General features: G+C 43.5%; 1 protein-coding gene across 2 annotated transcripts in view; it reads left to right on the forward strand.

The window, feature by feature from the left end:
• Positions 1–10956, forward strand: part of SEMA5A (semaphorin 5A) — a 627428-nt gene that overhangs the window by 545504 nt on the left and 70968 nt on the right. The gene's annotated exons all lie outside the window — the stretch shown is intronic.

The following is a 10956-nucleotide window of genomic DNA, read 5'->3' on the forward strand; positions in this document are numbered from 1 at the left end:
GCCCTGTGGATATGAGGAAAGTGGTGGATGTGGTATACCTTGACTTTAGCAACGCTTTTGATATGGTATCCCACAGTATTCTTGTCGGCAAGTTGAAGTATGGATTGAATGAATGTACTATAAGGTGGATAGAAAGCTGGCAAGATTGTTAGGCTCAGTGGGTAGTGATCAATGGTTCAATGTCTATTTGACAGCCGGTATCAAGCCGAGTGCTCCAGGGATTGGTCCTGGGACCAGTTTTGTTCAACATCTTCATTTCACTAGGAGGGTCGTGAAACACTTGAATGGCTTATCTAGGGAAGTGGTGGAATCTCCATCCTTACAGGTTTTTAAGGCCCGGGTTGACAAAGCCCTGGCTGGGATGATTTAGTTGGTGTTGGTCCTGCTTTGAGCAGGGGGTTGGACTAGATGACCTCCTGAAGTCTCTTCCAACACTAATCTTCTATGATTCTATGATCTGTGCACTGGAAATTGGATTGAGAACACAAAATGCTTTATTTGCAACCAAAGAGTTCAAAAAATACAAAACAAAAAAAAGACTAAATAAACGCTATTAAAATACCAATAATATTCAAAAATTATATAAATAGGATGGGTTTTGTGAGGTGGGAACTGATTTATAGCTTAAATGGAAAATGCAGAATAGTCTTGTGAATCAGTAGATTCATTTGGTATTGATATGATTCTAAAAAATGCCTTCCTATTTGTCCTTTAGTCCAGCGGTTCTCAACCTATTTACCATTGTGAACCGCATATGCAGGTCTCTATGTGTTGTGGACATCCACACAACATATATACTTCCTGAATGGCCCTGAGGACATCTCATGGGATGCAGCTATGTGCTGATTGGGCCACAAGCAGCCCACGGGTTGTGGGTTGAGAACCACTTTAGTCATTACATCACTGTTTAGTTTTTAGGAAAGCTGACTTTGGAGTAAATTCTATATACATTTCCAGACAGACACATAATAATGCACAGCAGGGATATATTGCTGTATTAGTTCAGTAACATCCCTGTTTTTCAAACTGTTATTTTACCTAGAATAGTTTGATTAAAAGTAACTGTGTGCATGTTTTATTATTCGTTCTACATTTATGAACATTTAGTGTTCAGTTTTTTAAAAGTAGATGTCCATTCATATAAAAATGCACAAGCAATTATATGTCTGTCTTTGTACATGCAATTTCTGTGATTACATGCACATAATAGTAGCTTGTGAATGTGATTAGATAGGTAGGTTCAACTATCTTTTTGTACTCAAAACTACCTGTGTATTTCTACATGTGTCTGCATGGTCTCTTGTTTTTTAAAATGTGACATGTAAGATCTTTAAGTTCTCCATTATTTGATCTGCGTATGTTGTTGGTGTTTGTTAGAGATTATAGCTAAAAAGGAAGTTTGTAGCATAAAAGTGTATGGTATCTTACCTGTCAAATATTGCCACCCTCAGGTCCTGCAGTTTCTTTTAGAGTCTGGTAGCAGAAGTGCTTTTCTTGGGAGTAGCTTTTTTCCTTGCCCTCATTTGTAGGGGTTCGGTTTGGACTGTAAGGTAGGAGGAAGTGGAGACCCATATATGGAAGCAACTTATTATTCTTCACTTCTCCTAAGTGAATAACTGGACTATCCTTCCTTATTTGGATATGGAACATTTTGCCCTAATAGTAAGAGTTGCTTGTCAACATCAAGTCCAGGACAATCGGTGACCAAGTTATTCAAAATGGTAGCCTAGATTTGAGCTTCTAAGTCCATCTTTAAGTGAGTGAATAAGTGCTCTTTTTTCAAAATTGCTGAGTGTTTAGTGCTTCCCATTTATTTCAATGTAGGTAACGGAAGCTCAGTACTTTTGAAATTCTGGCCACCTATTTAGGTGGCTAAATAAAAAATGAATGAGTCTAGGGATTTAAACGTTTTGGCAAATTTAGGCAAGCAGATACACTCCTAAGTGTGGTCTTCAGCTCTGGACTTGAAAGTTTGATTCAAAGTCCCCAGCACCACACGTAGCTTTTTTTGGTCTGGTTTCCATCTCTGGTCCACTTGTTAACTGTTTAGTTAAGCAACTGCTTAATTTTACCCCAGAGGATGTTGCATTACTGCAACATGTGCAGCAATTCCTCTGTCATTTGTAAAATCCTTTGTGATGAAAGACACTGTACATTTGGGATGTTAAATTCAGTACTCTAAACTTCTAATCTTTGCTTGTAATCTTTCCACTGCTCACTGTTTACTGATTTTCTATTTTGTTTTCCTTTTTGTATAAAATACAGTTTACAGTTTGCACTCCTTCTTGGTATTTTTATTTGAAATCAGGTGGTTGCTGTCTAAATCCTTTCACAAGCAATTAACAGGTCATAACAAGTGTACTGATAACCTGTCTGTATGTATGACATCTTTCTATTTTTCCAGCTATGTGCCAGTACATCTCTTAATAAACAAATGATTGGTAGATTCCAGTTCTGCCCTCAGATTCACAGGTGTAAATCCAGCCAAACCTAAAGGAAGCTGCAGAGTATAATTAAAGGTAGATATGGGGCCTTTGTGTTTATTAAAGGCTTTTCTAAGGAAAGACTATAAGTCAAAGCACATTAACTCTATGATAAACCACAGGCAAGCAAATATGAATCTGAGATAATAAGTGTTTGGAACTAAAATATTAATGATGGGCTACTTTTCTATATTATTTTGGGGGGTTCTTGTTATTGTGGTGTATATTTGTTGTTTTGCTTGAGGTTTTTTTCATTAAACTGTTTTCCAGACCAAAATAGCATGGTTTTAACTTACATCCTCATGACTTAAATATCCATAACTACTGTATCATATTGCTTTAATTTCAGACTACCCTGCCAAGAAATGGAGCCATTTCTATCCATAGGATTGTCACTAGAGTTACTCACCTCAAACATTATGATTACAGGCTGTGATTTTTTTTTTTTTACTTTCTGAATTATACCCTGTGGTAACATTCCTCAGAACTAATAATATACAACAGCAGACAAACAAGACTAAAAGTCATCTGCAGATTTCCCCACAACTAAATTCAGTGAAAGGCATGTTGATTTTAATTTATACTTTTCAACCAATAAATTACATGACAGGATTTATAGGGAACGTATTTTGGGCAAAATCAGAACCAGAAATAAAAATTTCCCTTTCAGGAGTTAAACCTCTAATTCTTTTCTATCTGGTGACTAAGTAGCAAGTAATAAATGCATTATTGCTTATGAAAGCTAAAGCCAAATTTACAAACTTACAAAAGCAAAAGTGAATTTCCAGGGCTTCCCAACTACCCCATTTCATAGCATTCACTGAGTATCCAACCTCCCTGTACCAGGGCAGGTTCTGCAGCCTTCTTGGCTCCAAGTCCACAGCCATCTCCCTCAAGACCTCTGCCTTCTATTCCCAAGCTCCCTGCTCTCCTATCCTCTCTCCTGCCCATTTCCAAATTTTAATTCTGCTCAAAGTCCCATATTTGCTGCTACTCAGATTTTTAAAAATTGTCAGGAGCTACTCTGGACCTCATTCTCTAATAGGCACATGTTTTTAGCTGGCCTACCAAGGTCTGCAATAGATGCTGTGAACCTTGGAAGCGGGGGCTACAAAGAGGCAAAACTATGAGGTAGAGCAAGAATCAAGGTAGGGAACATGAGGGAGGAAGTTTAACTTGATTTACAGAGTCAAATGCAAACCAATTCTGTTTTTTTTTTCAGAGCATTGCTCTGGTTGAAGAGTTAACAGGATTTAGGTGCCTTATTCCGAGCATATGTATGCTTTCAAATGTTTTAACCTTTTCACTGAATTGATAAATGTTTGGATTTTGATAGATGCACTGTTCTATGTTGTTTTTTATTAATTTTTGTTCTTTTGTTTTTTATTTTTTGTGTGTGTGTTAAACCCTTTTACGTTATTGATAAGTATTCCAGTCTTAACTCCAGTATTTTTGGTTAGGGAATATGCAGTAAAGATATTTTAAAACTACAGGACCCACGTAATACAGTACAGGCTTCCTAAGTAAAAAACAAGGTTTTAAAAAACGATTGATTGTTAGGTAATGAGTGATCATAAAATTAATGGGTTTAACCAACCTGCACACACCAATTTAGACTTCCTTAGATTCTGGCCAATATTTTCAAGCTAAAGTTAAGTTCTTAACCCTATATATAGAGTCTAAATACATATTTAGGAACCTGACTTTAGAAATCCTAGTTTGCAAATTTTCGCCTTAGACTCATTAGAGTCATGCATGCTTAACATGTAACTTACACTTACTGTAAATTTATATGTCTCCAAATGTATTACACACCATGGCCCAAATTTAGAGCTGATATGCAATGTGGTATAACTGACGCCTTGTCCACACATAGAAATTGCACCAGTTTAACTTAAATCTGTTTTTAACCAGTTTAGTTAAACCAGTACAGACAGCTTTCTTGTGTAGACAAGCCCTTAAGCCCCCTGGGCCTAATTTTCCATTGCCTTGAACATTCTATCATCATCTAATTGGTAGTATCTTATATTCACTTTGCATTCATTCTGCACTGGCATAAATGATTACACAACATGCAAGGCAACAGATAACCAGGCTCCTTTGTATAATTTAGATTCCCCATGACCAGTGGTTCTCAAACTGTGAGAACTTTTTAATGGAGTTGCCAGGGCTGCTGTTAGACTTGCTGAGGTCTGGGGCTGAAGCCGAAGCTCAAGCCCCGGGCCAATGCTGAAGCCTGGGGGCTTCAACTCTGGGTGGTGACGCTCAGGTTACAGGCCCCTTGCATGGGGCTGAAGCCCTTGGGGTTTGGCTTTGCACCCTCCCGTCCCATCCCGTCCCACTGAGCGGCAGGGCTCAGGCTTTAGTCCACCCTCTTGGGGTCATGTAGTAATTTTTGTTGTCAAAAGGGGGTCGCGGTGCAATGAAGTTTGAGAACCCCTGCCCTAGACCTACTCAGACCCATTCCCGTGAGTTTACGTCAGCATAAGGAAGAGAGGGTCTGACTTACTGGGACAAATTGAGAGGTGAGGTAATATATTTTAATTCATCTTGTTCAGTTTAACTGAACATGAGGAAGCCTAAGTATCACAATCTTAGATTACACTTCTCTTTCATGCCTAAATTATACTGCCCTGTGCTATAATCACACCTTCATTTACTGTACAGACATACCCTTAGACTCACTTAACATATCAGGAAGTGGTTGTCTGAATGGAAGAAAGACTAACATATTACCACCTTACGTACCACCTTTGAAATGAACCCAGTGTGTTGTAGACAATATTGCCAATTCCTGCAATTTTATAGTGAGTCGTACAATATTTGGTGTTTTTCTTACAAGCTTCAGCTCCAGGAGACATTTTGAACGTATGGAGTTGGCAATAGTGTGGATATGGCTCCCAAATCCATCCTAGGCAGAGTACTGGCATTCAGGCAATTAATCAAATGAGAGCAACAAGAATAGGCGACTGTACCATTAGCACCTAGCACTGCACACATATACATGAACTCTAATACTTTGTGAATGCATTGAGAAAATTGAATGTAAAATTTATTAAGCTGTCAATAAATTCCCTCTCAGTTAGAAAGTAACTCAGGTATTTTTAAATCTTGATCCATGTTTATATGCTAATTTAATGCTCTTTTTATGTTAAAGGAGGCAGGAAAAGATTCAAAATGTAAAATTCTCTAGGCCTAGTTATCTCCCTCACTCTCACTTAAACAAGAAGAGCTGGTAGCAGTTCATTCTTTCTGAAGGGTCCCTCAATATGGAACTGACTACTGACTCCCCATACACCTCACCTCCATTCCCCTCTTTGTCCAGTTGAGGCTTGGTCTGATGGCCTTCGAGGCAAATTGCAAAGCTCACCTATTTTCTTAGGCATTTCCCAGGTGATGCAGTAGAGTAGGCAAGAAGGAGAGAGTAAGATAATTTTGTTGTAGCCAATACATTTTAGAAGGCATTGCACATATAATAAACTGATTGTAACGTATTCAGTAGACTTTGGTGCCATAAGTGTGAAAGGAACAATGTACTTTATAAGGTCAATCCACCTTTTAAAAGGTGTAAGGCAATTGAATAGACTGGTAACCCAGTAGTAGCAAGCAGTGAACAAACCCCTGAAACTGATGTATAGATTTCTGGGAGGGGAAGAGGGGTAGGGTTAGTGGTCAGAGCACTTGTTCCCTATATCCCCTTGTGGCTCCAGTCACAAACCAGTGGTTTGGTCGTAGTGCCTTATAGCCTGTGGGTAGGTTTAGAGTCTGTGGGTAGGCGCCCTTCCACTCCACTGGGTTCCAGCTGGCAGGTCAGGTATGCAGGGGGGCAAAGGTATCACCAAACCTGCTCCCTGGATTACTTCTTACTACACCCCCTGTCTTTCCAGAGGCCCATTGATTTGCAACGCATACTCAGATGAAAGGTTCCTAAGCTTCTTTCCCCTCAGGTGCTCTGCTGTCTCTTTAGTGGTGGCCGGCAGCTCTCTATAGAGGTCAGCTCCACAAAACATGGGACTCCAGCTGTATCCCTGCAGGAGCTACCAATGCAGGTCTGCTCTCTTGCACTGACCACCCTGACTGAGCTGTGCTGTGCCCTTTTAAGCTCCACCTCCATTATGAGCATGCCCAACAGATGCAGCTGGGAGAAGCCTTCTGGGCCCAAAGCTGCTTGTTAACCGTCCTTTCCCCTGTGTGTGGTTTGTGCACTCCATCACAATCCTCTAAAGCCAAGGTTAGTCTTGCAACCGTGTGACCACTGGCAGAGGGCACAGTGGTGCAGATGATTATAGATATCCCCTGGGTTTGATCTCTACATAATTGCTAATCAAAGGGTGGCTTGTAAGGTTTCTATTGAAAGAGCGTATCACACTGATTATCATAATTATTGTGAAATGTATGTACAGATAACATGTACGTAAAGATAATGTGTAAGGAGTTACGTATATGTATTCTGAAAATAATGCTGTTAAGGTCTGTGAGTTGGGGCTGGTCACCAGAAGGATATATATAAGTTTCTTTGAGGCAGGAAACTCTGATCTACCTGTCTGGCTTTAAGTAAATTAAGTATTGTATACTTCACAATGAACACCTATTTACAGTCTGAGCAAAATGCTAATCAGGTGATCAAAATGCTAATCAAGAGATTGCAAAGTCTCCAGGGGAGACTCTGTATAGAAAAAGGTAAGGTGACCATAATATTCTTGTGAAGGAGCACAGCAGGGGTTAAATAACACCTGTGGGTTCAGCTAGCCCCGCCCAGTTATACCTGCTTCCAATGCCAGGCCTGGAGGGGGAGAAAAGAAGGGAGCCTGGCTCAGTCAGGGGCTGACTGGCAAAGAGGCAGGAGCTCTCTGTATATCTGGCTCTCTGTATAACTGGCACAGACCACCAACCTGCCTGCCTACGCAGCCGCTGGAGGCAAGCAAATCTTCCCCGTCCAAGGGGATTCTACAGAGAAGCCCCAACTCTGGGGTAACTGGACTAGCAAGGCCATCCCCGAACTAAAAGGACTTGCATAGGGAGCAGGCTAGGAAAGCAGGCCTTGAACCCCCGCTCACAGCTGGGAGGAAGATCCATCTCCCCTGTTTAGGGGTTGAGCAACATAGGACCCTTGGCCAGGTCCTAAGGGAGAAGGAGGGGTCAGGTCTCCTTACAGCTCCCCTAACCAACGATCTAGCCACTAGGCTTCCTGGCCACTGAGGGCCCTATCACAAATCGTGGAGAATGCAGGCATCGCCCTAGTCCCTGCTGAAGGGAATGAAAAAGAAAGAAAGAAAAGGAGAGAGAGAAAGAGAGAGAGAGACAGTCCCGAGGACAAACCCTTGAATGGAGATGGAACAGCTTCTGAAATGGATGAACGAGCAAAACACCCACCATCAACAACAACAACAACTACTCCTGCAGCAGGTGACCATGCAGCAGCTAATTCATGAACTGGCAGCCCAGCAGCAGCAGCAGCTGGTCCAACAGGTGGCATCCAGCAAAGCTACCTAACCCCGCCCCATCCAGCTTGCCAAAATGGGGCCTGACGATGATCCTGTCATGATCCTGTCTTCTTAGAGACTTTCAAGCGGGTGGCCACAGTAGCGGGTAGACCAGGTGGATGCAGTGCTGGCCCTGTACTTAACTAGGGTAGTGTAGACCACATACCGTGCTTTAGACCCCGCTGCCACCCAGGACTATGTCCAAGTTAAGGCAGCAATCCTCGACGCCCTAGATATCTTGGAGGAAACATTCCAGCAACCTTCTTTGGTAGTCCAGAAGCTGCTCAAACCAGAAGCAAAGACAGGGGTGCAGGTCGCTGAGCAGGTCCTGCTAGAGCAGTTTGTCTGGATCCTGGCCCCTGGTGGAAGAGAGTGGGTGTTGTGACATCATCCTGACACCATGACGGATGCCATCCAGCTCATGGAGAACTACCTAGCTGGCAAGTCCCCCATGATGAGGCCCCCTTCGGGGTTGGCTTGAACCAAGAGCCCCGTGCCCCTAAAGGAGAGAACCACCTACAGACCCCAGGATCATGAGGAACGTTGGCATCCTCCCTCCCTACCAGAGCTTCGGAGGGGTCAAGGATCCAGACGATCCGGGGTGCCAGAGCCCCCTGACCCAGAGATCCAGAGCTGTTACCCACAGGTCCACCGGAGGCCCAGCCCGGGCCTGTACTCAGCCCAGAATTTGGGGAGACCCGTCGTGACCAGACCACTGGGTACCCAAGCAGGAAGTCCAAGATCAGGATCTGTGTTTTACTTGTAGCTGTTCTGGACACTGGTCCAGAAACTGTCTGTACATAGAATGTAGCTTTGGAAAGATCTGGACTTGGCGAGCATGGGTGACCTAGCAAAACTCGTTTAGCAATGGGAAAAGTTCCGTGGTACTGGTCCCTAAGCCCGATGGAAGCACCCACTTTTGCATCGACTTCCGCAAGATGAATGCAGTATCAAAGTTCGATGCTTATCTGTTGCCTCAGGTGGATGAACTGCTTGACCAGCTGGGAAAGGTGGAATACATCACCACTTTACACTTAACAAAGGGCTATTGGCAGATCCCCTTCACACTCGAGTCCAGGAGAAAAAACGCTTTCTCCACCTGCTTTGGGCTTTTCCAGTTCCAGACCATGCCCTTCGGTTTGCATGGGACCTTGGCCCCATTTCAGTTGATGATGAACCAGATTCTCCATCCCCATAGCAGATATGCAGCCGTGTACCTAGATAATGTGGTGATTTATAGTCGTCACAGCAACACCATATGAAACGTGACCATGGTCTTGCATTCCCTCGAGGCTGGCCTGATGACGAACCCCACCAAATGTCACCTTGGGAAGAATGAGACCATGTACCTCGGGTACATTTTGGGAAAGGGCATAATCCGACCCTTGATTAGCAAAGTCCAGGCCCTCCAGCTGTGCCCCATGCATCCTCAAAGTAGCATGTACAGCCGGATATTACTGCTGCTTTATCCCAGGGTTCTCCTCCATTGCGTCCCCCCTTTCCTATCTCCTCAAAAACAAGGTCCTAAAAGGATCCCGGGACCACAGCCTGTGGGAAGGTGTTTAAAATCTGAAGGCCCGGCTCCCGCAGGAACCTGTCTTGTTCAGCCTGTACTTCACCAGGGAGTTTTTGTTACAAACAGACATCTCAGACGTGGGCCTAGGAGCAGTTCTATCACAGGTAGTAGGGGGCAATGAACACCCCACCCTGTATTTAGCAGGGAGCTGTACCCGCAAGAGAAGACCTATTCTGTAATCGAGAAAGAAGCCCTGGCGGTAAAATGGACCATGGATTCACTTGGTTATTATCTTCTGGGTATGCACTTCACCCTAGTTACCGACCATACACCCCTTCGCTGGCTCCACGCCATGAAGGACACAAATTCCCTAATCATGACATGGTATCTTTCCCTTCAGCTCTTCTCCTTCTGCATCCAGCACCAGGCTGGGAGAGCCCATCTAAATCCAGACTTCTTTTCATGGGATGGTGGAGAGCAGTTGGAGGGGGTCATGAGTGGGGGGATGTGTGAAGGAGCAGAGAGACTGCAGCCGGGCACAGCAGGGGTTAAAGAACACCTGTGGGTTCAGCTAGCCCCATTATACCTGCAGCCAATGCCAGACCTGGAGGAGGAGAAAAGAAGGGAGTCTGGCTCAGTCAGGGGCTGACTGGCAAAGAGGCAGGAGCTCTCTGTATGCGTGCCTAAAGGCACAGATCACCAGCCTACTTGCCAGTACAGCCACTGGAGGCAAATATGTCTTCCCCGGCCAAGGAGATCCTACAGAGAAGCCCCAACTCTGGGACAACTGGACTAGCCCTGGCCACGCCCCAAACTAAAAGGATGTGCATAGGGAGCAGGCCCAGAACCCTTCCTCACGGCTGACCCAAAAAGGTCAGACACATAACATCTTCAATCTTTCAATAACAGTCTTTGTGTATTTAGGTCCTAGACATGAGCTACATTCCATGTACATTAGATGACCTCTATTTAAGGAGAAATGGGGGAGAGAGAGAGATAGCTCTTTTGTTCAATTTTTGTTTCTGGAAAAGTGAGATTAAAAGGCTATTCTTTTATGAGGTAGGCAGTGACTAAGAAACAGAGTAAAGAAATACACTGGATTTCAAATAGTCTGTAACCTTATCTTTTTCATTTAAAATTGTCAAGGCTGTCTCTATTTTCATGGTCATTCTATGGTAGCAGCCCTGCCAACTGCTAGTATGGAACTTCTCTATGTGATATCCTGTCCCTTTAAATATTTGAGCACTCCCTTCTCCCCAGTGCAAAGCCTCATTGTCATGTTGGTTCTAGTTTGGCTGCCAGAACAGACAGCTATGTTTCTACCTCATAAGAATATAAGAACATAAGAATGGCCAGACTGTGTCAGACCAAAGGTTCATCTAGCCCAGTATCCTGTCTTCCAATAGTGGCCAATGCCAGGTGCCCCAGAGAGAATGAACAGAACAGGTAATCATCAAGTGATCCATCCCCTGTC

The sequence above is a fragment of the Dermochelys coriacea genome, chromosome 2 (genome assembly GCF_009764565.3).
Source record: "Dermochelys coriacea isolate rDerCor1 chromosome 2, rDerCor1.pri.v4, whole genome shotgun sequence".
NCBI lineage: Eukaryota > Metazoa > Chordata > Testudines > Dermochelyidae > Dermochelys > Dermochelys coriacea.